We start from the raw sequence: 27495 nt of genomic DNA, 5'->3' as shown, positions 1-27495 counted from the left end.
TAAAGTCTTTTCTGTCTCTGAATCTGTTCTTTCAAATAATTTGCAGCAGTCCCTGTCAATCTGTCATCCACTTGAAGTAAGAATAATACATGCTCCAATTCTTCAAAATACTTCAATGGAATGGCATTTTGTCTTATATGATAAACCCTACCATCTGTCATGAAATACAACAAGATGTGTTCCTTCAAGTAGGTATGGTAAACCATTTGTACAGATTCCAATTGATTCAATCTTTCAGGAGTTGCTCCAATTCCTGGTTCACACAAGGAAGTTGGATCATTGGTAGTGTTGTGTACTCTTCTTTCATCAGCACTTCCCAATCCAGTTTTATCTCTTGCTTCCTTTCCAGTAACTACTCTAGCTTCAAAACGACTTGCAGTAGTCTTCAAAGGTTGAGTTTGTTTTGCTTTAGTGAATCCTGGTAGGAGTGTATTTGATCTTCCTTCTGATATCAAGTTAACTTGAGCTGTGTCAGAGGTTACTTGCTTCTTTTGAATATCAGAACTTTTAATTTCTTGACTCTGAACAACTTGAGCTGTGTCAGAGGTTGTTTTAAGAACTTTTCTTGAAGTCAGAGCAAGATTATCTTTGTCATCAGTAATTTCTTCATCTTCAGGAGGTACATAGACTTTAACAGGTTCACCAACCTTTTCTTTACCCTTGGATCTTGGATCTATCTTTGGTTGTGATTTAGCAAATGTTGCTTCAGTTTGTGCCTTTTCTTTAATCACAATACCTTTCAGTTTTGGAAGTGACTTTTTACCAGAAGCTTCAGATTTAGATGTGACTTTCTATGATTTAAGTCTAGCTTCTTCTTCCTTTAAACTTTCCAAGTCCATTCCTGGATTTTCTTGAATAAATAACTGTCTTGACATTTCTTCATCAAGATCTAGAAGTTCATCAGAATTTATTCTTTTACCAGTATCAGAACTTAATCTCTTCCCAGTATCAGAACTTATCCTGTGACTTGCAATTTCAGCATTTCTTGATGAGAATCTTTTACTTTGACTATGACCTCCACCCATTCCAGAGTTTCCTTGGTCATCTTTTTCATCATCCTTTCCTTGCAGTGTCTTATCATCCTTGCATTTGGACTTAATCACTTTCTCCCCCTTTTTGGCATCAGCAGGAAGTAGAAGAGAGATAAGCAATTCCAATGAAGATTGGATTTCTGTCAGTTGTGATTGCTGAGAAGCTTGATTTTGCAGAATTTTATCAATCTGTGCTTGTTGGCGATCTTGAGTCTTCTCAATATAAGCAATCTTGTCCATAGATGGTTGAAAGAACTTTTTCTTATCAAGTTTCCAAACTTGTTCTTGTTTGGTAAAGTTCTCCTGAATCTTGTGTATTTCGGCATGAGTAGTTGAATGAAGACCTTGTAGATTTTTAGTACTCAATGCAGTGACACGAAGCTGAGCTTTGAAATCATCAGAATTTAATATTTCATCAGCTTTAGTAAAGTGCTCAGTAAGATGTAACGCAGATGGAATACATGAGACTGAGTTCCATTCCTTAGTCCACTCCTGTCCTGCAGGAGTTTCACTCCAAGGCACTGGTGGTTCCTCTGTAACATACTTCTTTACTAGTTCAGACTTTGAAAGAGGAATGTGTCCTGAAGGACCTGCTGCATCAGTATTTGCAGTTGGAGCAGCATCACCAGTATCTCCAGCATGTGCAGCATCAGAACTTATAGAATCAGTATCATCTGATATAATAGCAGTGTGAGTAGCAATGGAGGCGTCAGCATCCTCTAATTGCTGATCTGATGCTAAGTTCTGATCAACAGCCAAATCCTGATGCTCACCTAAAGTCTGATCATCAGTGTCTAAATGCAGAGAAGGTGACTTAGATAATTCCGGAGTTTTAATAGCATCAGTAACAGTTGTTGGCAAAAGATTTGTTGCTGTTGGAGCTTCTAAGAAAATTACTCCAGGCACAACTAAGTGTTGATCAGCAATATCAGCACTTGTGCCTTGATGACCAAGAGACATAGATGGGAAATTAGCCTTATCAGATACAGTTTCCTGAGATGGAGTGGATGGAGAAGAAGTAACTGGAGCAAATTCTTTTTCTTGTGAGATCAGAGATTCCTGATCCCCTTCCTTAGCTGCTTCCTCATCATCATCTGAAACTGGCCTTTTTGCCCTCTGTTTCTTGTATGTCCTTGGTAATTTAGAGTCCTTGGAAGTATCAGGAATTGTCATTTTTCTAAGCCTCTTGAGAAGCTTAGATCCTCCAAGTTCAGAATCCTTCTGAGAAATCTTTTTCTCAGCTGCAGTTACAACAGGTTCTGAAGAAAGAATCGGTTCCTCAGAATCTGAGTCATCTCTCAAGGTGATCCTCCTCTTCTTCTGAGGTGTGTGAGAAACAGTCTTTGTTCTCTTTGGCTTGGAAGATGTAGGTTTCACATAGGACTTGAGATATGTTCTGAGAGATGGTTGAGAGGTTTGAGGTGGCTGAGTAGAGATGGTAGGTGCTGATGAACCAGGTTCTGATGTTTGAACATCAGGATAAAGTGCAGTGTACTTAACAGGATCATAGGTGATTAAGGCTTGTTTGACAGATAAAGGTATTAAGAGGGGTCTTAACACAGCCTTTTTATTATCAGAAGATAATAAATCAGTAAAAGCTCTCTTAGCTATTCTGAAAGATGGAATGAGATCACCAAAATTTTGGGGGGAATTACAACAAAAATTATAAATAAGCTGACAAAATCTTGCAAAATATACAGTATTGCGATCTTCTGTCATCCTATCCCCAATAGAACCCAAAACTGCACGTGTATAATCAAAATCAGTGTGATTTAGAAGTGCATACCCGATTTGTTGGCTGAATATGGGAATTACATCAAAATTTGAACATTTGTTGGCGAAAGCTTTGGTAATGCAATCAAAGAAGAAACTCCATTCCCTCCGTATGAAGGATCTCTTCAACTGTCCAAGCTTGGTCAATGTCCCTTCATATCCCAGACTAACCATCATATTTTGAAGAACTGAGTCATCAACAGTAGAATAAACACAGTCCTCAGGAAGCTGTAATGCCTGTCTAACCGTAGACAGAGTCACAACATACTCATTTTCCCCTGATGAAAATATTAAACTTGGGGACCCGTGAGCACCACCATTGTCATATACTCCACTCCTCCAAAACTCCAGTACTTGAACCCCAGAAATTGATGTAGGCTCAGTTAGAGCAAACCCAATATCAGAACTTGTGAGAAAGTCTTGAATAAAATGAAATTCAGAGGGTGCCTCTGTAGTGTGTAGTATAGCAGAGAAGTTATTAGGAACAAACTTTGCTCCATCAAAGAGAATGTCCTTGGGTGCCATTATGTTTTGATAAGAAAACGGTAACCTGTAATGTGTTTGAGAAAATGCCTCTGAAAAGAAAATCGTCAGAAGATGAGAGAGTTTAAAAGTAAAGAGAGAGATAAAATATAATGGTAAATAAAAGATTTGACAATCTTTGCTCTCTTTTACTTATACACAAAAAGTAACCGTTGAGGACACATGGAAGACATGCATTTAAAAGTAGTGGGAAATACCTTGACACCTGTTTTACATAGAGAAAGCAAAAAGTAATGGGCACGGTAAATAAGGAATAATTACCACCCACTTGCAGTTTTTCAAGGAAAAACAAACCGTTTCACTTACCTAGATTCCATTAATCAAGGTGAATCAGTTTTAATTTAAAATTGAAACTGTTCCCACTAATTCAAATATTTTACTCTGCAATATTAATATTCCGAGAAAAAAACTGTGTGTGAGAATGAGTAAAATCAATCAGTTAAGTAAGTACTGATAAAACAGTATCAGAACTTAAAATCAGACACAATTTATACGATCATCAGAATATTTATCAGGATTTATCAATGCATATCAAAATTTCTCAGAGACAAGATCATAAGACTTAAAACAAATTCCATTAATATATCAAAATAATACATTGATGAAATTGAAATTACATCAGAACTTTTACATTCTTGTCCTAAGCTTCTAAATCTAACATCAACAGCCTTAGTCCTAGCTAAGAAGCCTGACAAAGCTGAGGATGAAGAAGAACAGGAAGAAGACGAGATTAAGTCATCTTCCTCTTCCTATCTTCGACAAACAAGATAGCGAGTCGAATGATTCGCTCTTGCTGACGGATAGCTTCCCGCCGTTCCTGCCTCCAATCGATCAAGATGAAGCTGGTAGTCCATCTCGAAGAACAGAAGTTGGTTCAGCACCTCCTGTGGGACAGAGCCCCATATCTCTTCAGGAATGGCAGTTACATGCCACTCCTGCTGCCAGTCGGCGCAGCTAAGCTCCATATGAAAATTTTGGTAATTCAAAAACATGTTGTATCGAACCATGATGCTTTTGAAAAAGAATATGAAGTTACGATTGTGAGAAAAATTGATGAAAGGGCTAAAGTGAAGTGGCTGATTATATAGGCAAGAGAATGCCAGGAGACGCGAAGATATTTAATGCTGACAGATAGAGTTAAGTCTACCTCGTCTCCCTAGACTTGAAAAAGAATAATAGTCATTGGAAAAGGAATGTGCACATGTAACAAGAGTGAACTGTTCAAGGACGAGTGCCATTATGTTTTAACCATAGACTATTAATCTTCCACTTCAACATTTCGAAATTAATCTGAGACTGTTACCAAATTTTACTCACAGATAAGTCAAGTAAAGGGTTAGACTGAAAAATCAGAACTTAGACCTATACCAGAACTTAACAGTCATCAGAACATAATGTCTTAACTCGAACAAGGAATATCTATCTTAGTAAGTTTTCATACAAGTTCTGAGTTATAGTCTTCAGGACTTAATCATCAGACCATATAACTAGAACGTGTCCTCAGAATTTGTGCAAAGGGACACAGTGACTGTTTGTCTAAAAGAACATAGACCACCACAAAAATTTCATCATTCATATGGAGTGATTTGTGTGTGCATTAAGCTAAATAACTAATAAAGAGTAAAGTCTGATTTACTTCAGTACATCTTAGAAATAAGTCATAATTAAAATTTTGCTAAAGAGCTGTCATTATCCTGAAACCTACTGATAAATGAGTTCATGCATGAGTCCACCTCAACTGTTTTTGTGCTAATTTTATGCATCTTTGAAATTCTCTTTTACAGTGGCTTCTCAGTGTAAGTGAGTCACGACTGCTTATCAGAATTTATGCTATTATCAGAGTATTTCTCCAGTAATCATAGAGTGTGAACAGTCACCAAGAAAAATATTTTGCTTTTCTAATGCATATTTACTTAATACCAGCTATGCACTTGGGTCGTCCCATTCACATTTTTACTCTAGATCTCAAAGGAGTACCTGATATTATTCTTTGATTCTTGTTCTTCTTCTTTTGATAAGTGAGGTTTATCAGCACTTAGTACATTCAGCAGTTTTACTAGAATCAGAACTTAAACAGATGAGTAGCATTATTCTAATTTGGGACTTAGTAATAAGATGAATAAAGTAAACTAAACTAAGCTCAAGTATCAGAATTTGCTTGTGTCATAAGATTTCCACAGAAATAATTACTTCTTTCATGGGATCATTTGTTTATTGAAGACTAGTAGGTCAGTATCTAGCACAATTATCCTCATAGGATAGAATGATTACTTAAACAGATATATCACTTATTAGAGTTAAGAGATATGTATCAGACAACAGTCAGTACTTAAAAACATTTATCAATTAATGCACAGAATATACAAAGAGATTAATTCTGTAAATACTGATCATAAAGTCTGATAACATAGAACAAGTTTAAGCAGATTTAGAGAAAGAACCTGAAATCATTCCAAGTTCATTTACCAATTTTGTAAAGGTAGCTTCACACAGTGGTTTTGTGAAGATATCTGCTACTTGTTGATCTGTGGGAACAAAATGCAATTCCACTGTACCTTCATCCACATGTTCCCTGATGAAATGGTACCTGATGCTGATGTGCTTTGTCATAGAGTGTTGAACTGGATTACCTGTCATAGCAATAGCACTTTGATTATCACAGTAAATAGGGATTTTGAAATATGTTAACCCATAATCCAGTAACTGATTCTTCATCCAAAGAATCTGTGCACAGCAGCTTCCTGCAGCAATATACTCTGCTTCTGCAGTTGATGTGGAAATTGACTTTTGTTTCTTGCTATACCAAGAAACCAACCTGCCTCCAAGAAATTGGCAGCTACCACTTGTGCTTTTCCTGTCAATTTTGCAACCTGCAAAATCTGCATCTGAGTAACCTATTAATTTAAAATCTGATTCTCTAGGATACCATAATCCTAGATCAGCTGTTCCTTTAAGATACTTAAAGATTCTTTTTACAGCTGTTAAGTGAGGTTCTCTTGGATCTGCTTGAAATCTTGCACAAAGACAGGTAGCAAACATGATATCTGGTCTACTAGCAGTTAGATAGAGAAGTGAGCCAATCATACCTCTGTAATCAGTAATATCTACTGAATTACCAGTATCCTTATCCAGTTTTGTTGCAGTGGCCATGGGAGTGGATGCACTTGAACAGTCTTGCATTCCAAATTTCTTCAGCAAGTTTCTGGTGTACTTAGATTGACAAATAAAAGTTCCTTCTTCACTCTGCTTGACTTGAAGGCCCAGAAAATAACTAAGTTCTCCCATCATACTCATCTGATATCTTGACTGCATTAGTTTGGCAAACTTTTTGCAAAGTTTGTCATTTGGAGACCCAAAAATAATATCATCAACATAAATCTGGATCAAAAGTAAGTCCTTGCCATGGTTGAGATAGAACAGTGTTTTGTCAATAGTTCCTCTGTTGAATCCACTTTCCAGAAGAAACTGAGCTAAAGTCTCATACCATGCTCTAGGAGCTTGCTTAAGTCCATAAAGTGCTTTATCAAGCCTGTAGACATAATCTGGATGTTTGGAATCTACAAAGCCTGGAGGTTGTTCAACATATACTTCCTCTTCCAATTCTCCATTGAGAAAAGCACTTTTCACATCCATTTGAAAGACAGTAAACTTTTTGTGAGCAGCATAAGCCATGAATATCCTTATGGCTTCTAACCTAGCAACTGGCGCAAATGTTTCATCATAGTCAATTCCCTCCTGTTGAGAATATCCTTTTGCAACCAGCCTTGCCTTGTTCCTTACAATTATGCCATCACTGTCAGTTTTGTTTCTGAATACCCACTTTGTACCAACAACCGATCTATTCTTAGGTCTTGGCACTAAGGTCCAGACTTTGTTTCTTTCAAATTCATTCAACTCTTCCTGCATTGCTTGCACCCAATCAGCATCTTGAAGAGCTTCTTCCACTTTCTTTGGCTCAGACTGAGAAAGAAAAGAATTGTAAAGACATTCATTCGAAGTACCTGTTCTAGTTCTGACACCTGCCTCAGGATTTCCAATTATCAAGTCAGGTGTATGTGATTTTGTCCACTTCCTTGCAGATGGAAGATTTTCTCTAGAACTGGATGCTCCCCCATGATTCATGCTGTCTTCGGTTTCATTTTCTGATGCTCCCCCTGAAACTATGCTCTCTGAGTTGGATCCTTCAGTATTTAGATTTTCAGTACTGTCAGTACTTGGCTTATCAGAACTTGACGAATCAGAATTTGAAGAGCCAGATGTATGTTCTGATGCTTCTTGAGATGTGATAATATCTTGAGTATGCTCCCCCTGCATTGGTGCATCTTCCTTTGACGTAGTCACCACAGTTTCAATAACATCAGAGTTTAATCCATCAGAATTTACAGTATCAGGACTTAGACTGTCAGGACTTGAGGTATCAGAATATGAATCTTCATTTTCAAATCTCAGCTGATCATGATCAATGCAATCTTCAAGTCCAGTGATCTTCTTGTCATCAAAAGAGACATTGATAGATTCCATGACCACTTTTGTTCTCAAATTATAGACTCTGAAGGCTTTTGTAGAAAGTGGATATCCAACAAAGATTCCTTCATCAGCTTTTAGATCAAACTTGGATAGCTGTTCAGGATGAGTCTTGAGAACAAAACACTTACATCCAAATACATGAAAGTATTTGAGATTTGGCTTCTTGTTTTTCACCATCTCATATGGTGTTTTTCCATGCTTGTTAATGAGTGTTGCATTTTGAGTAAAACAAGCAGTCTGCACAGCTTCAGCCCAGAAATAGGTTGGAAGCTTTGCTTCTTCAAGCATTGTTCGTGCAGCTTCAATGAGAGTTCTATTCTTCCTTTCAACAACTCCATTTTGCTGTGGAGTTCCAGGAGCAGAAAATTCCTGCTTTATTCCATGATTTTTGCAGAACTCTTCCATTATCAGATTCTTGAATTCAGTGCCATTATCACTCCTCAAAATTTTCACAGAATCTTTGATCAATTTATCCAGATGTTTGACATGATCAATCAGGATAGATGCAGTTTCACTTTTTGTGTGCAAGAAATACACCCATGTGTATCTGGTGAACTCATCTACTATGACCAACGCATATTTCTTCTTTGCAATAGACATGACATTCACTGGACCAAATAGATCAACATGAAGTAGATAATAAGGCTCAAGAATTGATGATTCAGTCTTGCTCTTGAACGAAGATTTTCTTTGTTTAGCCTTCTGACATGAGTCACAAAGACCATCAGGAACAAACACTGATTTTGGCAGTCCTCTCACAAGATCTTTCTTGATCAGTTCATTTATCTTGTTGAAGTTTAAATGAGAGAGTTTCTTGTGCCAATTCCAGCTTTCTTCAGTTGAGGCTCTACTCACTAAACAGATTGCAGAACCATCAGAACTTGTTGAAAGCTTAGCTTCATAAATGTTACCACGCCTGAATCCCTTCAGAACAATTTTTTCTTTAGATTTACTAACTATTTCACAATGTTCTGCAAAGAAATCAACATGATAACCTCTGTCACAGATTTGACTTATACTCAGTAAGTTGTGTTTAAGTCCTGAGACCAGAGCTACATCTTTAATGATGACATTCCCAAGATTGATATTGCCATATCCCAAAGTTTTTCCAATGTTGCCATCTCCATAAGAAACACTTGGGCCAGCTTTCTCCACAAAGTCTGATAGCAGGGCCTTATTTCCAGTCATATGTCCTGAACATCCACTGTCCAGAACTAAAATATTTTTCCTGTTGCCCTGCAATCAAAAAGACCACTAATTATTAGTTTTAAGGACCCAGACTTGCTTGGATCCTTTGGCCTTTTTAGGTTTGTTAACATTTGCAGCGGATTTAGCATCAGATTTTATGTTAACAGTTTTCTTATCAGAACTTATACTACCAGACTTTGAATCAGAACTTACACTAGAAGGAACAACAGAAACTTTCTTTAAAGAAGGTTTTATTTGATAATAATCATAGTACAAACTATGATATTCCTTACAAGTATAAATGGAATGCCATAAACTACCACAATGAAAACAAGGATCTTGTGGTTTGTATCTAACAGACTGACTCTTAACTCCTGATTTTGTAGATAAGGAGTTAATATTCTTATTCTTCCTGCAAAAAGAAGCCAGATGGTTAGAACTTCCACAGTTATGACACGCTTTCCTAGGAGCATCAGGAACAGATTTATAGTTATTGCTTTTATTCACACCTTCCTTTCCATTCCTGTTTTTCCTAGGTGATTTTACCTTGTTTGCATTCTTAACATCTTTCAGCTTATGCTTAAGCTGCTTCTTTGTCATTAAGCCTATGTTAACTTCAGCTGTCTTTTCCTGTTTTAGTTTGTCAGAAGCTGATTCCTTTTTAACTTCTGATTTCTCATTTTCAGATTTTTCAGTTACAAACTTAACAGGTTTTAACTTCGGCTTTTGCTTATCAACAGGCTTAATTTCTACAGTTCCTTTTTCATTTTTATTTTCTCCATAACCTAAGCCCTCTTTCCAGTTTCCACTGCTTAGCAAATTTTGAGTTGTTTTGCCAGAGTTAGTCCAAGTTCTGATAATCTCTCTCTCCTTTTCTAACTCAGTTTTTAGAGATTCATTCATTTTTAGCACTTCATCCCTAACATAAAAAGCATCATCTCTATCCTTCTGAGTTTGATGGAACATGACTAACTCTTTTTCTAAGAAATCATTTCTTTTCCTAAAAGCAAGATTTTCAGAAGTTAATCTTTCACATGTTAAAGTTTGATCTCTATAGCTAACAAACATGGTTTTAAGATATCTTCTCAACTCATTAATATCATCAGTATGAAAAGCATAAGTAGTCTGAGGTACCTTTGTTTCAGCAGCTTCAGAACTGCTCTCAGAACTTGATTTATCAGCATTTGCCATCAATGCATAGCTCTCCTCACTTTCAGAGTCTGAGGTGTCTGTCCAGCTTTTCTGCTTTGTGATAAGAGCTTTGCCTTTGTCACTCTTGGTCTTCTTGCAATCAGGAGATATGTGGCCTTTCTCACCACAATTATAACATTTAATATTAGCGTAATCTCCTCTGTCAGACTTTCCTCCTCTTCCTTCAGATCTTCTGAAATTCTTCTTATCAGAACTTATGCCTTTCCTGGAAAACTTCTTTCCCTTCCTGAACTTCCTGTATGCAATCTTTGTGATTCCTTTCACCATAAGAGCACACAGCTTCATCATCTCCTCATCAGCATCAGTTTCAGGCAAGCTTTCAGAATCTGAGTCATCATCACTCTCAGAACTTGATGACTCAGTATCAGACTTTATGATAAGAGCTTTACCCTTGTCTTTCTTTGAGGAAGGTGGTTTGGGGGATTCCTCTTCAGCCTTGAGAGCAACTGTCCTTGACTTTCCTCCTTTCCTCTTGCTTCTTTGTTCCATCTCAAGTTCATGAGTCTTGAGCATTCCATAGATTTCATCAAGAGTTGTTTCATCAAGATTGTAGTTGTCTCTTATTGTTGTTGCCTTCAAATCCCAACATTCAGGAAGAGTTAACAGGAATTTAAGGTTTGTATCTTCAAGATCATACTCCTTATTAACCAATGACAAGTCATTCAAGAGTTTGACAAATCTATCATATACATCAGTCAATGACTCATTAGTCCTAGAGTCAAAGTGTTCATACTCTTGAGTGAGTATTGTCTTCCTGTTCTTCTTAACTGTTTCAGTTCCTTGACACCTTGTCTCCAGTGCATCCCATATCTCCTTAGCAGTCTTGCAGTTGATTACCCTGTTTGACATTACATTATCAATGGCACTATGCAATAAGTGTCGTACCTTGGCATCCTTAGCAATAGATGCTATATCTTCAGCAGTGTAATCACTCTTTTCCTTTGGTACGGTCTTTGCTGCTTCACCTGCAACTACAACAGCGAGCTTGGTAGGTTTGTGAGGCCCTTCCTTGATTCTATCAAGGTATTCTGGATCTGTTGCTTCCAGAAACATGGTCATCCTTACCTTCCATATGGGATATTCAGATGGTCTCAATATGGGAACTCTGATAGTCTCATATCGACTCTGAGTTGATGTCTTTGATGATTCCTCAGTTTTGGTAGGCTTAGTTGGAGTTTCTGTGTCAGACATGATTGTGTTTGGATCTTTAACTGTATGTGTGTTAACAGAAGGCTCTGATACCACTTGTTAGGTCACACTTTCACTGTAGAGGGGGTGAATACAGTGTTTATTACAATCAAATCAAACTTCAAGAACTTATGTAACAGAAAACAAACTTTATTGAAACAATAAACTCTGTTACAATCTGGAACTGTTATCTCTCAGTGATGAACAAAATATCACGAGAGCTGCTAGGGTTACAGTAAATAATATTCTCGATAATGATAACACTTATAGTGTAAACCCTATGTCTGTGTTTATATATTACACAGTTACAAGATAATCGCTAATTGATATGGAATATAATTCTGCTTCCTAATATATATCAATCAGATATCTTTCCTTCCAAGTATTCCATTCTTTACGGAATTCCTTCTTCATGCATATCTCTTCTTATGTTTATCTTGATCTTCTTAACTTTAATCAGCTACTGTCCTTATCTGATCGTCCTTCAGCACTTAAGTTCTGATATCTATCTCCTGATGCTTATCTCCTGATAACATAAGTACTGATATCCCTTAAGTTCTGACGTCCAGTATAAGTACTGATCAGTTAAGTACTGATTTGTTCTGTTCAAATAAGATCTGAAATCTAAACATAAAACATATTAGCCATGACATTATCAAATATATCTAACACTAACCATATATAACATTTGTGTGCTGCAACAAACAGGTATCAATGTATGCAGTGGAGCTAAGATTTGACTTGAAAAGCAATGGTGGACATCTTATATATCAAATATAAAATCCCATCTGAATATGCATCCCAATTAAAAATTGGAATAGATTGTGTTATAATTGATTTAAATGGATCATGTATGCATCCACAAAAAGCATGTGAACAATTTTGCACCCTGGAGACCGCAGTTGCTACCCTAAATAACAGCAATAGTTCGCGATCAAACTGTCTTCAATTAGTTTATAGTATATGGAAACAAACTGACTAGGTTATGATTTGAAAGACTAAATAAAGAGGTATTTGGATGAACCATGTCTTCTTGATCATTCATGATATAATTATGATTAATTCTTAGAACTATTATGAAGATGAAGTAGATTCTATTCCTAAATTAAGGAGAGCAGAGAACTGGTTTTATTTGAGAATCTGATGGCGAACTAGGAGCTGAACACAAGTATGGATTTGGTGGCATCTTCAAGGCTGCTAGGTGTCCCTCCAGCATCTCAATCACCATCTTCCCCGCGAGTTCATTTTCCTATGGAAATTTCATTTGCCAAATTTAGCGCATTGTCAGATAATATATCTCACTAGTGTGATCTGCTCCAGCATTAAAGTTCTTTCTTCCCCTGACCATTTCAAGAATCATCATTCCATAGCTGTACACATCAGACTTATATGAAACTTGCCCAAAATTTCTACTAGTAACTTCAGGAGCAATATAACCAACAGTTCTTCTAGCTTGAAACAAAGATGAGACTGTATTATTTTTTCTAGTGTACAACTTCGCAAGCCCGAAATCAGATATTTTTGGGCAAAAATCTCCATTCAGAAGTATATTATGTAGCTTTATTTCAAAATGCAAAATACGTGTTGCATGGTGTAAATACTCCAGGCCTCGGGCAACTCCAATCGCAATTCTGTATAATTTCTCCCATCGAAGAATTCATACATGTGTCTTCATTGTTTAAGTTCTGCAGTTTAAACTATCTATTATGTTTTTTAATTTCGGTATACCATGAGAAATCATGTACTGAACACGGGATGCCAAATTTTGCTTAACAAACTGTACAGTCAGCATTTGGTCATATTCGAAAAATTAAGAGAAGGCTCCGGGGAGAAAAAGGCTGTACTGGTTAACAGATTATCTACTGGATATGAAAACAAAGAATTCTAGTAGCCAAGACAAGAAGTACATCGGGCACATTAAGGCCTCACCTGCATTAAGTTTAAAACTTGAGTTTTTGTATATGACGAATATAATCAGCCGAGTACTCAAAGTCGCCTCTCCAGATTACCTGAGGGAGCAACTTCGCTTTTTTTCCATTCCACCTGAATCTGATGTATGAAAATCTCTTAAATTATCTCACAGATACATGACCAATTTACAAAAACCAACAAAACATTTGGTAGATTAGCAAAAATAAAACAATAATCTTCAGTTAGTAAACCATAGGTTGAAAGCATTGGAATACCATTCTAATCCCCTGAACAACCGCGCGTAAGACAACCAGATTCAATTAATTCCATAATGCCCAGTTGTTTCTGGCTACACAACCAAACCCAAACCTCCCTTCAGCCTCCAACACAGCCCGTCAACATTAAGCATAATCCTGTCTGTCGGTAGCTTAGTCCAACGATCATAAGGTTTATTGGAATCAGATAGTTCATCAAAGAATATTATCTTCTAGATTGAGCACTCCTCTTGCTGACCTTATTACTTCAGCTGCAGTAATAAGTCCCCTGTGGCCAGCATCCGGGCATGAACTTTAAAAAAGTTAAGAGTACAAGTATCTTAGAGTTAAAAATATTCAAACTGGATGTTGGATTTGCTTCAAAATGGCTGAACTCCTTGCTGAACTAATGTGTAGGTACCTGTATGTTGTAGAACAAGTGGCGTTATTCTTTTTCTGTAGCTATAACTCCTCTATTAGTGTTGCTCTTAATGGTGCACTTGATTGGCCTAGTATCAAGTATAGTTCAACACAAATTAATTTTTAATAGATATCACCAAAATTTATATAATTTATACAACTTTGTCATTGCATGTAGCTACATGCTTTGCTTGTCCTTCAGAGATACACTCAACTGCGTTTTATTTCGTTGTTGTGATTTTGTAGTATACAGTTACGTTATTTGATGATCACTCAAGCCATTTTACTCGAGGTTAAGATGAGATTCACAGGACCAGTGGTTATACTCTACAGCTGCGTAGTCTTGCTAAGTTGTGTCTTAAACTATCTCAGTAAGGCAGTATCTCACCATCAGAAAGAGTACTGGTACAGTCGACTCTACAACCAAGGAATTTTTAATGGTCCTGAAATTTGCTTACAAGATTTTATCTCATTCCCACTGAGATTTTACATTTATGAAATGATCTCTTATCCTTCAAATCTTACGATTAATTATAGCCTCAAGTGGCAACAGATCATGAATAAATGGTGCAGGTGGCTATAAATCTGAAAAGGCCAAAAATTCTACACCTACAAAACTAGGATGCCTGTGACCAGGACTGAATGTACTCTTATTTTCAGCTAATTATAATTTCATTAAAGTGCTTCCATTGCAGCAATTAATATGAACTTTTAAAGAGATGCAAAATAAATTGGTAATAATGACAGGATGAGAAAATATCAAACTCTACTAAAATATAGGGGTGTACGCGATTCAGATCGGATCGGTTTTGGGATAAAAGTTGAACCAAACCGCGAAGAGCGGTTTTAGAAAATTGTCATTCGCAACCGCATTTGCGGTTGCGGTTAACCGCGTCAATTGCGGTTGCGAATTTGCAGTTATTGCGGATCGGTTTGCGGTTCAACCACTTATTTTAAAATAATTAATAATTTACAAAAAAATAAATTCGGAATATTAATAAATTCAAGTTTAAGTTACGTGATAAATTTACATTCAAAAATAAAATACAAACTAATGTTCCGTGTGGAGCAAGGATATTAAAAACATACAAAAATATGGAAGCGAGAGAAAAGAAAAAAGAAAATGATAAAAAAAATTACATATTGATTACATTTTCCATTTCTTTGGTTATATATCTTATAATGATTGTGAATCTTATAATCGAAGTCTTAACATTAACCTAAAATTAGTTAATAAATGTGTATATTTATTAATTTATATGATATCAAGTACATTTTTGGAAATATATTTTATTATAAATATATGTTGCGAGTTGCGGTTGCGGTTACGATTTTGCGATTCTCAAGAATTTAAAACCGCATCCAAACTGCGATAAACTCCATGCTGGTGCACTTCAGGTTAGTGTGATGATGTTTGGATCATGTGATTTCAACCCAGTTAACGGGAATGAGAATGAGATTTCAATACAAAATGTATTGAAAGCTCATTCCCATTCCCGTTAACCGGGTTGAAATTCCATGATCCAAACTGCCCATGTATCTTTATTACTCCCCCTCAAATGGAGTGGAAGTTGTAGCCGAGACTCCGAACTTGCGAAGAAAATAATTATACTGCTTAACTGGGAGATGTTTGGTGAGCACATCAGCAACCTGAAACTGGGAACACGAGATGTAATCATCTTGCCTTCTGAAATCTTGTCACGTATGAAATGGCAGTCGATTTCGATGTGTTTGGTGTGTTCATGTAGTACAGGGTTCGTTGCAATCGACAATGCTGCTTGGTTGTAACTTTTGATGATAATAGGAGGAAGGTCGGCCAACCCCACGTCTTTGAGAAGTTCAGTCAACCACGTGACTTCACAACAAGTGAGCGCCATCACCATGTACTCTGCTTCAGCTGTTGAACGTGCAACAACCGATTATTTATTAGTTTTTCATGAAATTGGGGAGTCACCCAACAATGCACAATAGCCCGATGTCAATTTTCTGGTTGTGGGGCAACTCGCCCAATCACTTTCACAGTACGTAGTGAGCTGGCGGCTGATGTGGATGCAAGTAGAATTTCTCGAGCTGTATTGTTGATTAGATATCTCAAAATTCGCTTTACCGCTTGCATATGAACATTGGTTGGTTTATGCATGAATTGGGCAAGGTTGTATACTGGAAAAGAGAGGTCAGGTCTTGTGATGGTGAGATAAATCAATTTGCCAAGTAAATGCTGATAAAAGTGAGGGTCCTCCAATAATACTCCTTTAATCAGGGTTAAGACCAGGTGAGTATCCATAGGCAACTTGAGAGGTGCAACATTACTCATCCCAAATTCCTTTAACAAATCCACCACATACTTTCTTAGTGATATAAAAAATCTAGCCTTGCTTCCATCGATTTCCAACCCCAAGAAATAGTTGACAGGTCTAAGGTCTCTCATCAGGAAGTATGTGGACAACATTGCTTTAAGTTCAGCTATGGCTTCTTGACTATTCCCAAAAATCAGAATGTCGTCCACATATATTAAAACAAGTGTGATGGTGTCTCGAGTCACCTTTGAGTATAAGTCGTAGTCTGCCTTCAAGTGATTAAATCCATTTGAGGTCAACGTTATAGACAGCTTATGGTTCCATTATCTTGATGCTTGACGAAGCCCTTATAATGCCTTCCGTAATATGCATACCAGTGTTTGAATATTATCATTTCCAGCATCAGCAGCCCCATTTTCATTCTGCATCCACGTCCTTTATAATCATGTGGTATTTTCATGTAACCCACCTCATTCAAGTCCCCATTTAGGAAGGCATTTGAAGCATCTAGTTGATGAACATGGCAATCTTTCATGACAACCACTGCTAGGAGAGCTCGAACAGTCGTCATTTTAGCCACCAGAGCGAACATCTCCACATAATCTATACCATACATTTTCTTGTAGCCTAGTATGACCAGTCGTGCTTTATGATTCTCTATTGATCCATACGCCTTTAAATTTATTTTAAAGATCCATTTACACCCGATGGATTTCTTGTTTGGACGTAAAGTTGTGACTTCCCACATTTCATTTCGTTCCAATGCATCAATCTCTGCATTCATCGCCTCTACCCAGTGTAAAAACTTCATTGCATGTCTGAAGTATAATGGGTCAACTTGAGGTTCTATTTCTGCCAAGAAACAGTGGAATTTGGGACTGATATATTGTGATACAACGACATTGATAGTCATGACATTGTTGGCTTTTGTTGTTATAAAGTCGTTCATCCACGCTGGTTGTTTAGAAGTTCTGCTTGATCTTCGCACCTCACGTGTCTCTTCTTCAACAGGATTTCCAGTATTTTCACTCTTCTTTTCACCTTTATCAGCTTCATTGGTAGTGAATCCTTCCCCAGACTCGTCTTCTTCTTGTTGGTCATAATCAATCCCTGCATTGGCCTCAAGCTCGTCATCATATGCATACTCTATGAAAGAATTTGTAGTCGAAGGCAACGGATCCACACACATTTTATCGATATTTTTGTTCAATGGGAACACTCCTTCATGATATACTACATTCCGTGAAATAAAGGACTGCATATTCTCCATCCTTAACAGCCTATATCCCTTAGTAGTGCTTGAATATCCGATGAACATGCACAATACTCCTCTAGATGAAAACTTGTCGATACCATATGTTGAATTATGGGCTTTTTCCAGACATCCAAAGACTCTCATATCATTGTAATCCACTGGTTTCTCCATCAGTTTCTCATAGGGGACGTCAAACTTCAATACATTGCTAGGCAACCTATTAATAATATGTACTACTGTCAATACGCAGTCTCCCCAGCACGGCAAAGGTAGCCCGGACTGAAACCCTAAGGTTCTCGCCACTTCGAGGATATATCTATGCTTCCGCTCTCAACGTGCATTTTATTGCGAGGTGTGTGGACATGAAGTCTGATGCACCACCCTTTTTTCTTGCAAATACTCAGTACAAGCTTTATCTGCAAACTCCAATGTGTTATCCGATCTTATAATCCGCATATTTTCTTTGAACTAAGTGTTGATATATTCTTCAAATTTTATCAGACTGCTCAAGTATTCAGATTTCCTTTCCAATAAATAAATCCATGTCATTCTACTCCAATCATCAACTATTGTTAAAAATTATCTGTTTTTCCCTCTAGTTGTTACCCTATACAAATCCTGGATATCAATATGCAATAAATCAAACTTATTTGCAGCATATGATCCACTATTGAGAAATAGCAGTTTGGTCATTTTGGATAAAGGGCATGTGAGACAGACCTGGTGTTTTTGCTGATAAAGGTATGGCTTCACTTCACTCAAATGTTGCATATTTGAGAATGAAGTGTGTCCCAGTATTCTATGCCATAAGATGTATTGACCTTCACCCTTCAACTTTGTTGTTGCCAAGTCATGTCCTTTTCCTGATCTGTGACTAGCCAAAGCTGCCCCAACTGGTTTCACCTTTTCATTCTTGAGTTAATAAAGACCCTGTTTTGGTTCTCCCAGGCCTATCATATTTTTAGTTACTCAGTCAATGATGGCACAACTGTTTGGACAAGAAATCACATCACACTGACTATCCTTGGAAAGTTGATGGATGGAGCGCAAATTATGATTAAATTATGACACATGAAGCACATTGTTGAGTATCATACCATTTGACAAAACTGCATCACCAAAATGAGTTATTAATGTCTTTGCTCCAGTTGGTAATGTGATTGTAAAGGTGGAATTAACACGTTCGATATTTATAAGATTCTTGAGAGATGAAGTCATGTGATCGGATGCCCCAAAATCTATTATCCACCTTGTTGGCTCTATGGTCTCATTCTTGTTTCTGTTCACACTCACCATCCCTGAGAACCCATAGTCAATTTCATCATATATTTATGTTCCTTCCTTAGTAGTATACCCACCTTTTGGTATGAGTTTCAATATATGATCCAACTGTTCAGTTGTCATCATTATGGTTTGCTGTTCCTTCATGTTACCTTGTACATTGTTGACCATCTTGGTGTTATTTTCCCTGCTCCCCATTTATTTACCACTTAAGCCACCATTGAAATTTCCTCCACCAACCTTCTGTGCTGGTTTGTACTTATAATGCCACTTGAGAAAACCCATAACACCCCAACATTTGTCATTGATATGACCCCTCTTTCCGCATAATGAACACTGAAGATTCTTTTCTCCAGCACATTTAATGTACATCGATAAGGCTTCATTATCTCCTAGGCCTGAATGTGTTAACACTTCCTTTTAGGATTCTTCTTATTGCACTGCAGCACAAGCCTCCTCCACCGAGGGCAAAGGCGTAATCATGAGCAGCTAGCTCCTCTGTGCTCCATAAGAGTCATCCAAACCATTTAAAAATTAGAAGAGTTTGGACTCCTCTTTCATCACATTAATAACATTAAGCAATTTACTGACCTCGGGTGTAACTGTGGTGATGGTTGGTAGTGTGTTCATTGACTCTATTTCCACCCACGGGCTGCTTAACGTGGTATAATAATCACTCACGTTTATTGCATTTTTCTTTAAACTAAAAAGATCTTTATTTAGTTTATATTTCCTGGACCCATTGGTCAAAGAGAACCTTTTCTCCAATTATTTCCAAATATCTTTTGCAATATTTATGAACAACACAGAGGATCTAATATTTTCAGATATATTATTGTGGATCCAAAATATTACCATATTGTTGCACGTGTCCCACTAGCTTGCTTATGCTGCATCTGTGATACTCCTCGTGATTGTCCCATCTATGAAGCCTAGCTTCCTTTTTGCTGATTTTTGAATCTCAAATGACCTTCTCCATGCCCTATAGTCTCCTACACTTTGAAGTTTTGACACACTTATGGATAATAGGTCCTTATAAAGGGTATAAGAACAAGGGTTTTGTAGATCCGTGAATGACATCCTGTTAGCCATGAGTAGATCTGAATACACTAAGTGAAAGATTGCTTCTTTTCATGATCTGAAAATGATAATTTGACCAAAGAACAACAAGCTTTAAACGTCTCACTATCAAAACACTTCTTTCTAATCTAGTCTTTCAAATGCAGGCTCTGATACCATATAAACTTTTAAAGAAATACAAAAGAAAGCTACGTAGAAGAAGATAATAATGAGGGGATGAGAAAATAACAAACTCCAGACAATACTGAAATGTTCACATCAAAGGACCACCTACACACCGAAAGTCCTTATATTACATACATTATCATTACTCTAACGGACTCTAAACAAAGACAAGAATACCCTTAATTACTAACTGGACTCTCTACTTTGACACCTACATGATTATTTGGATCTTGACAAGTCTCAATAATACACATTATCACTACATGCAAAATACAAAACTCATGTTTAAGACAGTGAAGTTGTTTTATTATGAAACACAAATAACTATGCTGATAAACTCCATGCTGGTGCACTCCACGTTGCTTTATCTTCATTGTTCAAGGAGTTGGCCAATGCTACCATTTTGTGAAAAAAGGATTTAATAATTGGATTGAGAAGGATAAGAATAAAGTTGAATTTATAGGGGAAGATATTGTCACTGTCGGCATTACAACAGAGCATATTTTTACAGGACTTGCAAATATTCTAAAGAGGCAACTGGTCATGAAAGCAAAATTAGACAAACTTAAGTCATCCATGACCAAATTCTTACCCTCCTCCAGAATATTACCAGTTTTTTTGCATTATTAATAATTTGCTACTTTGATGTATTATTATTTTATTTTCTCAAATAGATTTTAGCATATTTGATTTGCTCCCGGAGCTTGAAATTATTGGTTATAGATGTTAAAGAGGATCGGGCGTTCCTCTGATACCCTAAGATTTTAGATGGACGGTTACTTAACATGATATCAGAGGGACTTGGGTTTGAGTCCTCCCACCCCCATTTATTTAATTTAAATATTTGTTATTGGTATAAATATTGGTTTGGTTATATTTGTTATTGTCAATCGTAGCAAAAAGTATCGTACAATTGAAGGGGAATGCTAAAGAATATAAGATCTTGTTCGGGTCTTCATCTACCACCTTACGGTTTTAAACGGATTAGTTACTTAACAATAGATAGTGCACCCCTAATTTGAAGAAGGTGGTAAATTTTCTTTGATGCACAATGATCTCATATTTTAGTGCATAATTATCTTCGGTTGTGGTAATTTAGTGTATAACCTTATTAAATGAGCCTTTTGTATGAAACCTCATGTTTGTTCTTAGATTCTGTATTCATATCTCAGGTGCTAATTTTCCCATCAAAAGCTCCCTATTCATTCAAGCGCCTTCAACTGCGTGCAGCCTTATCATCTATTAGCTTACTTGCTTGATTTTTTCAATTGGGAATCCCAGAAAAAAATACAGCTTTAAAGTGAAGGCGAGTAGTTCATCTTTTTTGAGTTGCATAACACTTGGTTTAGATATGGTAGTAATATTATTAGGAAAAATACTTAGATTTGTGGTACTTGCAAGTATTTATACTCTCATATTTGCTCTAATGAACAAGAATTAGTGAAATGTACAGTGGCAGATCCAGCTTAAAAAAATTACCTAGCGGATTTTTTTTCTTACCGTGTATATGAGATCCAATGAAGCAATTAATATGAAATATTATCTTTACTTAAGTAATTTTCTCCCGTTCTCTACTTCTTTACTTGTGTTTTTTAACTGATATAATGAATTTTCAAGAATATATGTATTATTTAGCTTTCAGCTCAATATTTTTATCCAGCGGAAATTTTGTTCTCTCTTCAAAGCTATAAAATTTTGCCCATCTGGAGCTGGGCGTGCTTACCTTACCATCCACCTCTGAAAATGTACTAAAGAAACTTCAATATTGTAGTTAGAAGTTATCTACAACAACAACCTCATGCATGAACTTTAAAAAGATAAAATTGTCCTGCCGAAAAAGTTTAAACTACAAGTTAGGTTTCTTTCAAATTATCCGAGACCCTTGAGATTAATGTACATGTGTTTCTTTGTCGTCGAGCAATCGAGCTAACAAGTAGCAGAATCTCTTTTATTGTTAGGTCATACAACACTGTAAAAGGGGGTTGAATACAGTGTTTATACAATCAAATCGATTTAACACAAGTATGTAACAAAGATCAAGTATATTGAATAAACTCTGTTACAATAAGAACTGTTGTTCTCTCTCAGTGATGAACAAATATCACTAAGAGCTGCTAGGTTACAATGTATAATCTTCTCGATAATGATAACACATATAGTGTAAACCCTAAGTCTGTGTTTATATAGTACACAGTTACAAGATAACTTCTAATTGATATGGAATATAATTCTGTCTCCTAAAATATATCAATCAGATATCTTCTACAAGTCTTCAAGTCCTCTAACTCTTTCCATGCATATCTTCTTTTATTTTAGTCTCAATCTTCTACTGTAAATCAGCTTCCTTCCTTATATGAAAGTCTTCCCGCACTTAAGTTCTGATATGACCTTAAGTTCTGATATTAAATTCTGACTTCCAGTAAGTCCTGATTTCAGTAAGTCCTGATATGTCCTGTTTGTTAAGATCTGAAAACTAAACATGAATCATATTAGACATGACATCTCAAATATATCTAACAATCTCCCCCAACTTGTAAATTATGCAAAATATACAAGTTAATAGATTTGATGATGTCAAAAACATTCAAGTACAAATGCAAATAAGAGTTTAACTAGATAACTAACTACAACTTACAGTCCTTGTAGTTTTTACCAATCTCACTGAGTCAATCTGAATCCATAATGATTCTTGACAAAGCTTGATATCAGCTTTTCTTCTTTAATCCTCAGGACTTGAGAGAGTGTAGTCTTGACTTGCTTCATCTCTTCATTCTGACTTCCAATCTGGTAGATTGCAGTCCTTAAAACAGAGATATGGTTTCTTTCTAAACCATCATTCAGTCTTATTACCCTAGGATGAGAAGAATCTTCATTGTAGCATAGACATTTCCCTTTCAGGATCACTTCAAGCTTAGCAGAATTCTTCTTCATTGGAATCTCACTTCCATCATCTTCAATAATATTAGGAATGAATTCTGTAACTCTTGAACCAGAAATTCTTGCTTTATCTCTGATGGTCTTCAATATGAAATTTGACCATCTCCTGGTAATATCAGACTTTACCTCTAAAAGGTAATGAAAAAATTGAAGTTCTTTCAGTGATTTGTTTAGCACATCTGATTCTGACATCTGATATGTCCTTCCATCTTCAAGAAATAGAATCAGATTTTCCTTGACATTGTGCTTGTCATGAGCATCCAGTACCACTTGAACAGAGATAACCTTATCAAGGTGTTTCCATGTAACATCTTCAAGAGGTTGGTCAATTAAAAGAAATGGATCTCTAGTCAGCACTTCAACTCCTATTTTAATCTTAGCTTCATCAGAACCTAGTCCAGCTCTGTCTCTTGCTTCTCTGGCTTTCAATCCAACAGTCATGAAATCAGATAACAATTGGCTTTTCTTTGGATATGATGGTTTGACATTTTTCCACATAAGTTTCTTTTTATCAGCTACTTTCATCTTGTCTAAATCAACTTGAGCACTGTCAGAGGTTGATGTCTTCATGACCTTGTCAGAACTTGATGTTTCAGTTATAGCTTGTTGTTCTTCACTCTGAACAATTTGAGCCTTGTCAGAGTTTATCTTTAATTCTTCAGAAATCTTCTTTCTTTTCAGAGTTTGAACATCTCCATCTTCAGCAAGAGTGTCATCAGTGATAGGGATAGATAAATCCTGATTGTGCAATTAAATATTACATTGATTATGCAAGATGTAGACTGCTAGGCCCAGTAAAAAGATGTATGATATTCAGACCAAAAGGTTACACATTGATCAGGCCTGATGGACCAGATCAGGCCTGATGGAACAAAGAAGGCCCAAAACCCTGATTATTAATTAATTTCATAATTAATTAATGAGGGAGAAAAACAGCTATTAAGATAAGTCCTAATGGGGATATAAATCCTTGTAGATTGGCCTCCAAGGAACCTCATAGGATAAGGAATCAGCTTCCTACTTTCTAGGACTCCTAAGTCCATCCTAATTCAGAGACTTGACCACCAAGTCTCCTATACCAAGTCCAATTCAAGGACTCCCACATCTATATAAGGGGCCTCACCCCACAGATCAGAACTACGTTTTTTGGCTTGATTCTCTAATTCTCAGAGATACGTAGGCATCTCGTAAAGGCAGAATTCAGCTACAAAACACGAGAGCAGCCATTATAGGCCTTGAGCTCCCAAACCTTAGTAATAAATACAACAAATAATAACCTTAGTTTTTTACCCATAACATTTGGCACCGTCTGTGGGAAAGCACAACAATAACCATGGCGAGAACACGGAGAACAGTTAGAGCCCTTGAAGGAGGAACACCAACAGGGACAACCCAAGTGATTTCTTCAACTGTGGAGGTGCCTCCTCACTCAACCTATGCAACCACGCAAGGAGAAGCCCAGATAGGGGCAACTGAACCTCAGCAACAAGGGACGATCCCCTCGGCTACTCAAGGTACGAATCCTCAAGTTCAACAAGTACATGCACCTGTGAATTCTCGACCTGTCAGGTATGAATATTCAACTGTTGTTACTACTAACCCCCTTATGGGATGCCTCTTTACCCTGAGGTTGGAGGAAGCGGATATGCTGGGTGGAGTGAAGCACGAGGGCAATCACCCTCTACATACGAGGTTTGGCTCCTATCCCTGAGGATCGGGAATTTTCTGGTCCTTACACTGAAAGAGACTCCGAGTCTTCGGATGATGAAGTAGCCCCAAGAAGGAGGCGTGCTGGCAAAGAGCCGATGGCTGATGGAAGCCAACATCCTCAAAGTACCCAAGGGATGAATCCCCAGGAAGTGCAGGAAAGGATCAGGGCTCATGAGGCTGAGATTCAAAGGCTGAGGCGCGATTTGGAGGCGCACCAGACCACCAGACCCCAAGCACCTCCTAGGGGAAGAAATCCTCCTCCTGTCATAGACCTGGATGGTCCAGTACAGAGAAGGGCTGTTGTCCCAAGGGCTGATCCAAGCAATCTTCTTCCCCTTGGAGATCCTGATGATCCTACTCCACCCTTCACTGAAGGAATAATGAATACCCATATCTCAAGAAAGTTCAAGATGCCAACTATCAAAGCTTATGATGGCACGGGAGATCCCGCTAATCATGTTAGAACATTCTCTAATGCACTGCTGTTGCAGTCCGTGAATGATGCTATTAAGTGTTGGGCCTTTCCTCAAACCCTGTCGGGTATGGCTCAAAGGTGGTATAGTCGCTTGCCCCCAAACTCTATTGGGTCATTCAGAGATTTAAGTCAGGCTTTTATTAAGCAATTCATCAGTGGGAGAGTTCATGAGAAAAGTTCAGCATCTCTTATGAGCATGGTGCAGGGAACAAAGGAATCCTTGAGAGATTACCTGAATCGTTTCACAAAGGAGGCTTTAAAAGTCCTAGACCTGGATGATAAGGTAGCCATGATAACACTGCAACAAGGAACTAGGGATGAGTTTTTTAAGATATCCTTGGCAAACGTCCCCCCAAAAGCATGTTGCAGCTCCAAGATAGGGCATGGAAGTATATCAAGGTTGAAGAAAGCATGAGGAAGACTGTAGTAAGTAATGAGCCCACTGGAGGCAAGAAGCGGAAAACTGATCTGGAGTATATCGCCAAGGACAAGTATCCTAGAACCGAGAAAAACCCTAATTCAAACCCCAAGAAGGGAGGACCTGGGAAAAAGTTCACCGAATACGCTAAGCTGAATGCTCCTAGAAGCCAGATCCTGATGGAAATCGAAAAAGATCGAGATATTCGTTGGCCTAAGCCCTTGAAGGCAGATCCTGCCAAGCTAGATAAGAGCAAGTGTTGCAGATTTCATAAAGATGTTGGTCATGACACCGATGAGTGTAGACAGCTGAAAGATGAAATTGAGTTCCTCATTCGAAAAGGAAGATTGAACAAATACACTGGAGAAGGAGGGGATAAGAGCAACAACGCGAGAAGAAACTTTGATGACCGAAGGAGAGATCAAGAAGATCAGGGGCGAAATCCCCAGCCTAGAGGACCGGTTATAAATATAATCTTCGGAAGACCTAGCCCCCAAGGACCTGTGATCAACACATTTTTTGGAGGGCCAACTACTGCTGGGTTATCCAAGAACTCCAGGAAAGCATATGCTCGAGAAGTTATGCATATTATTGGAGAAGCCCCGAAGAGGGCCAGAACAGAAGTAACATTGGCTTTTGACGATTCTGACCTAGAAGGTGTGAAATTTCCTCATGACGACCCGCTGGTCATAACACCGATAATAGGAAATAGCCCGGTCAAGAGGGTCCTTGTGGATAATGGTGCTTCAGTGGATATCTTACTCCATGACGCCTTTCTAAGGATGGGGTATAACAACTCTCAATTGACCCCAACCAATATGCCGATATATGGATTTGCGGGAGTAGAATGTCCTGTAGAAGGGATAATCAAGTTGCCAACCACCATAGGTCAAGAACCAAGGCAAACAACGCAGATGTTGGACTTTGTGGTGGTAAAGGCTAGTTCAACTTATAATGCTATCATGGGAAGAACAGGGATACATGCCTTCAAGGCAGTCCCTTCTTCTTACCATTCAGTTATGAAGTTTCCCACTCGGAACGGGATTGGAGAAGAGAGAGGAGATCAAAAAATGGCTAGAAGTTGTTATGTAGCCTCTTTGAGGGCTGATGGAGTTGGGGGGCAGGTTCTTCCTATTGAAGATATGGATGTCCAAGAGAATGATGAGAAGAGAGGAAAGCCAGCAGAAGACTTAGTTTCGATTCCTTTAGACCCCGGGAATCCTGAGAGGATGACTTTCATTGGAGCCACACTTGAGGAGCCCCTTAAAGGGAAGTTGGTGAGATTTTTGCAAGAAAATAGTGATGTGTTTGCGTGGTCAGCAGCTGATATGCCAGGCATAGACCTGGAGCTGATTACTCACAAGTTAAACATGGACCCAAGCCGGAAGACAGTGAAACAAAAGAAAATAAACTTTGCCCCGGAAAGACAAGAGGCTATAAGACAAGAAGTAGAGAAGCTCTTAGAGGCTGGATTCATTGAGGAGATTCAATTTCCGGAATGGTTAGCAAACCCTGTAATGGTGAAGAAGGCCAATGGAAGGTGGAGGATGTGTATAGACTTCACTGATCTGAATGATGCATGTCCCAAAGACTGTTTTCCGTTGCCAAGAATTGATACTTTGATTGATGCCACTGCTGGGCATGAGATGCTGAGCTTCATGGACGAATTTAGCAGATACAATCAGATTAAGATGCACAAGGATGACATTCCAAAGGTATCATTCATCACTGATTTTGGTGTTTATTGTTATCTTGTTATGGCATTTAGTCTTAAGAATGCATGAGCCACCTATCAAAGGTTGGTAAATAAAATTTTTAAGGATCTTATTG

This window comes from Apium graveolens, chromosome 11 (genome assembly GCF_009905375.1).
Source record: "Apium graveolens cultivar Ventura chromosome 11, ASM990537v1, whole genome shotgun sequence".
NCBI classification, from domain to species: domain Eukaryota; kingdom Viridiplantae; phylum Streptophyta; class Magnoliopsida; order Apiales; family Apiaceae; genus Apium; species Apium graveolens.
Note: the sequence above shows the minus strand (reverse complement) of the source record.